Source organism: Botryllus schlosseri, chromosome 1 (assembly GCF_051294905.1).
Source record: "Botryllus schlosseri isolate E-star chromosome 1, Bs_hap1, whole genome shotgun sequence".
Taxonomy (NCBI): Eukaryota; Metazoa; Chordata; class Ascidiacea; order Stolidobranchia; family Styelidae; genus Botryllus; species Botryllus schlosseri.
In genome coordinates, this window is record NC_137236.1 from 15,284,332 (window position 1) to 15,290,331 (window position 6,000).

Sequence of the window (6,000 nt, forward strand, 5' to 3'; positions counted from 1 at the left end):
CAACGTTTGATCGGCTCTTTGCCGTATTCAATCGGAAACCATCGTATTTTTGCCAATTCCATTATTCACGACTTGCTAAAATTAAACCCATATACAGAGGTGGTCAGTAACGAAATACTTCTACTTTTTCGAAGTACTCAAGTAGTTTTCCTCTACTTCTGACACTTACTCAAGTAGATCTGATTTTTCTACTTCTACTTCTACTTCGTGATATTTTGTGATCTACTTACTTACTTTTCGCTATTTTCAGTTTGTCAAGTAGAAGTAGTTTAATCCCCCAATACGAAAGATAGCCTGGGGAATTTAGGGGTTGTTTTCACGGAATACCAACATTTAATATTCATAGGTCAAGTAAAGCCCAGACACTTTGTTGCGCTTCGGCCTAGTAATGGAGTGACAAGTAGGTTTTCATGAAAATATCAGTGAATATAATTTGGGCACCGGATTTCTTGGTTCCTCTCACAACGCATTGTCGCCCATATCAAATATTTCGTCACAATAAACATGGCCCACCATAACGTTTGAAACTACCGATTCGCAATCTAGCAGTTACCTAGGCTTACCATACGTCCTCTTTTAAGAGGATTTGTCCTCTTTTTTGACTTTTTTGAAAGTGTCCTCGGAGGACGCCCTTTTGTCCTCTTTTTTGAGATTTTATCCTCTTTTTTGCAAATTTAGGTCAGATTTAGAGGAAATTGCGAGTGATATGCCGCAAATTAGCGCATTTAGCGCATAAGTGAAGCTCCGGCGGGTATTTTGGAGGGAAAAGTGGTGATTTCAACTCTGAGCGAAAAGAAGACCTTTTTTTTTTTAGTCATCCACCTAGCAATGTGGAGTGAAAAACGTGTTTTTGAGCTCTGAGCGAAAAGAAGACCTTTTTTTTTTTTTTTTTATTCAACCGATCATGAAGCGGGTGAAATTTACCTGTTTTTGAGAATTCTTCTCCAGTTTTGCTTGTCTCAAATTTCTGAAAAAGTGTCCTCTTTTTTCATTTCCGAAATATGGTAAGCCTACAGTTACCGGTCATATCGTAATCTATGCGTGTCTTGCTAATCTGGAAAATCCAGCTTTTTTGAACGTTACACCTGTTTTACTAAATCACCTTTAAAGCTTTATGGACAAAAGACATGAAATATATTTTTCGCTCTTTAGAAGTGGTATTTGTATTTCAGTTTCAATTGCGAGCATTATACCTTGAGTTCTAATTACTTTCAATTCTTTTGTCTGCAGAACATACATGTTGAAGCATAAAAGCAAGTGGACTAAAGCCTCTATTTTCCCAAAATAAAGCTCCACTAAATATAACTTTTACGATCCACAATATTTGTTATTAACGTTTACTAATCGCGCAAAGTGATGACACCATATCCAATACAACTTCTACGAATTGTTCTTGGCCTAAACTTGAGGCCTTATAATATGGGGTAGGGTTACATGTCATGATATTCTCTAAAAACGGGATCTTCTAGTAAACAAAGGGTTAGTATCGCATTTTCATATCAATACTATAATTTGCATCCAATGATGCAAAACAACGCTTATTCTTTCGAAAATTGATACCTCCAGGTATGCATCAATACGAATCAAGCTCTCTGAACCTGCAGCGTAGCTCAATTCGCATCTTTTGACAGTCCATGCGAACGAATTAAGACTGCGTTTTAAAAACTATACCCATATGGAGATCAACATGGGAAAGGTCGTAACACAGACACGTTTTTAAATCAGATCGTGAGATCATGCGCCCTTACTTCAATACCTCGACGATTACGCAGGTTAGGCCGTGCTCAGTCAACACGGGACTTGCTTTTGAAAGTGATCTTCGTAACTATCTTTAAATAGTATATTCATATTGAAATGAACCCGAATATTTTCGGCTGACACTCGTCAGGGGTAATCGTCAGCAACTAGTAGAGAATTGGAAAGAACATTGTATATCAACAATCGTATCACAAAGTATGACGTCACCAGCATGAAATTTCGAACTATCTTTAATTTGACATATAAATACATTTTTGTTCATCTGTCATTATGGACGGAACCGGGAAAATAATTATTAATTCTACACTCAAACAATTAAATAACACAATTACATAGTTATAGTTTTCGGGTTACGAATATTCGAAAAAAAAATACCGGATACTTTGTCCCATAATTGCGATCGTACCGAATTCGTAGGATAACTTCATACTTTACACTTTCCCCCTTACTACGCACTGGACTCATATCAAATGGAGATAATAGCCTCGCGCCTCGAGTTTTTATATGTTGCAATAGTATTAAACTCATTTTGGCACAGCTATGTTAGCTATAAAATCGATGTTTAGGTAATTGCTAGAGTCTAGGATGTTAGGAATGTGACTGCTACTGACTTTGTTAATCAAGGCGCCGTGAGAGTGACTTGCTCTGGTGTCATATTCGATGGATTACTGGAAACATCGCACTCATTCACAATCAAGGATGGGCTCTGGTGTCACGCGAATTGCTTCTCGCTATTTATTCTCGCAATCCAATAGATAATACAGCATCCAGTTGTTGGTTTTAGTTGGTTACGATTGTATTTTAATTATAAAAACGTTGGAAACTGTTTCGCATGGGGTTCGTATCACGTGCGCTGAAGTTATATCGTCTAGCAGACCTTTCTACTTTCATTCATAAAGTTATTTGTTTCTCTTGGGGCCTTCGATAACTTAGGTATAACGTAAGGTGTCGTAGGCCTCAGTTCTTGTGCTTTCATTTCCACTCTTACTACGCAGGAGATGTAGCCTATACCATATTGACGTAAAATCTTCGCGCCCCGGGTTTTACATTACTGATCCGGCTTCGACACAGCTCCGGCCGTATCAGAAAAAGTTGCAATCCGGCTCCGTTCCGGTCCGGCCAAAATTGAAAAAATCCGACCAGATATCCAATCTGGTTCCGGTCCATGCTCCGGGCTAATACACGGTGTATAAGCGGGTCGCTATAATAGCCACTATCTATGGCGGCACGTTCAAATGTCGAATAGAGACTTGCGAAATAAAGATCCGCTAATGGGCCTCGAGTTTTGGGTTGAAGACATGAGCGGATTCCCAAATTTTGGGATCCGAATCTATCCGGATCTGGCTGGCAATGTGAGATTCGGAGTCCGGCTGGTGAAGGTCCAGTTCGGAATCTGAAAAAATCCTGCCAGAACAATGCTAATTAACCGTAATGCAGCAAAAAATCCGGTTAAAATCCGACAGTCACCGCATTTCAAAATCCGGATCGTGTCCGGCCAGGTAAAAATCAATGAAATCCTGCTCCGGCTCCGGCTCCTGAACCGGACTGTGCCCATCTCTGCCTATTGCATACAATCCACTAACCCAGATATTGGGAGCTGCCGTTACGAGTAAAGGCAAAGGACAGCTCAGTTCTGATTCATATCAGCTAGCATTGGTTGATGCTTGAAGCATCGATATGGAAATCGTCATTTTTAATTTGACGTGTACAAAATTTCAAATCTTTATCAGATGTAGGGGAGATGTGGTGCCGATAGATCTCTGGGACCGAAAATACTTGAAAAATTATCCATGAAATTCCATGATTACACTCCCTGAATTTGTCTACAATTACATGCTGACAGAATCTTTCGTCACATGCAAAAAGAAAATCGACCTGCGTGAGTTATGGGGTCTGTGATGAATGATTTACGTTTTAGTGGGTGTAGCCTAAAGTAAATTTGGATCGACATTTGCATTTTTCTATATCACCTTTCAGACTAACAAATCCGCCATAATTTTTGATGTGAAGTATAGGGCTTGTATCAGGGTATATAATGGCACATATTTTTTGAATCAATACCATCCTCAAGTGGACTATTTTCAAGTCAATTACAATATTTATGGGGTGGGGGACCTATGCATGGTACCATAGCCAAATCAAGCAAAATAGATGGACCAACTAATCACTTAACAACAGAAACTCGCCTACATATATATAGGCTGGCCCGAGTCATCGCTAGGTATCGTGTAGATTAATATAGGCTATCACTTCATTAAAAGATAGGGCTGGAATTAGCAATATTACGTCACCAGACGTCATGAGGTTCACGTTCACGTTCAACCAGAACCTTTCAAAAAGGCTCGCGTTCACACGAACCTGAGCATTTCAGAGGTTCACACCATCCCTAATAGGCTGTAAATCATAGTTTCCTGTGGTGTGTTATCGCTATTACGAGGTATTTGACAGTCAAAATGTCGATTTGCGGGTAATATGTATGTGGCAATAATTTTGTAAGTTTAGGTGTATATCAAAACATGGTTTTATGCCAACATTTGAGTTGATATAATTTATTTTATTCTTGAAGGTCGCGACGAAACATTCTTCATTGGCTTTCTGTAGCTTAGCTTATAGTACATAACAAAACAGGTTAACAAAATTGAGTTTTTGAGCGTATTTCTCATAGGTCCCATGGTCACGGGCCTTTGGACCCACCGGGTGGGGACCGATGACACGTTCGAGCAACAATTTTTAAACGTTTATAAATATTTTTTGAAAAGGCGGATATTCATATAAATGTCCGCGATCAAAGCTTGTATCGAAGTGTTGAGACACCAAAAGATCCGCTATTCTCGGCTGAAGATTTGAGGGCCCGAAATCATTTTGCAATTTTTGATCCATCGGTACCACATCTCCTCTACATTGTACATACATCTCGCCTAGCAGTAAAGTTCAAACCCCATTTAACTATAAACATAAAAAGATATCAATAATTACGCTTATTTGAAAGTAGGCAATGAGTTGATTATTATCATCCACCGGCGGGGAGCTGACTCGTGATAACCTGACATATGGCTTGGCGATGGTCCTTCAATCATACTATACAACTATAGTTAACTTACCTACGTAGGTTAGTTAGCTATACTAGGCTACAACACACGCCGCTACTATCCACTGCGTGATAATAAGTAGTGGAATTTGAAATTTCGACGATTCTGCTATCAATAACCCGATATGATATCGCACTATTTCTTTGTTCACGAATGTTCAGTTTATGTCATTCCACAAAAGAGAAAAAGTCATCTTTCTTTTGGAGAGAGAGAGAGAGAGAGAGAGTCTTTATTTTCATCCAACCAAAATACATAACAAACGGCAGTGATGGTGGTACAGAAAATATGCATACACAGTATTCGGTAGATAGGAATGATCGATAAGACCGTGAAGGTCATCTACAGTCTGATCACACCAGCATCAAACAGGCGCACCTTGACTCTGAACAGTCTGGCTGTAAAAAATGTTTAGTTAAAAAGGAAAATAGAAGAAAAATTAAACGATGGTAGCAAATGATCAATGAAGCAATGTCTGGGCGAGGTAGGGCAACAATGTTAGTAGTATAACGACAGGCGGTGATCAAGTAGGTCTTTTTTGAATCTATTATATGGCAATTCACGGATATGTGGTGGTGATGCATTCTAGATGATAGGTCCCGAGTAGTCGATAGATCTCTTATTTAGGTTGCTATTGGGTGGGGGTAAGTAGATATTTCCCTTTGACGAGGATCTCGTGTAATGGGAATGGACATTTTTAGCAGGTATGAAAAAGTCATCAAACACAGGAGGCAGACCATTGGAAAAATATTTGTGAACAACTTTTGATACTTCGAAGCGATATATCATCAACTCGCAGAATTCGATGCTCACGGTAGTAACAGTAAGGCGATAAATTGGTACCTAAAGGTACAGATGAGACCATCCGTATCGCGAAGTAATCGATTCAGTGTTGGGATAAAGTCGATCACTACCTTCAGGTCACAATTAAGTCATCTCGAATTATTGCACATTTTGACTCGAGTCAAGTTGAGTCACTCGATTTTTGGAAATGACTCGAGTTAAGTCGAGTCAAGTCAAGTCAAGTTACAATTCAATTCAAATTGTCTTTTCGAAATACGAGGTATGATTAAGTCATTGCATTCGCCATACAGGATAGAATATAGAATTAAATGGACATGCAAGAATGCGTTGTATAGCTCACGCATTCATAGAA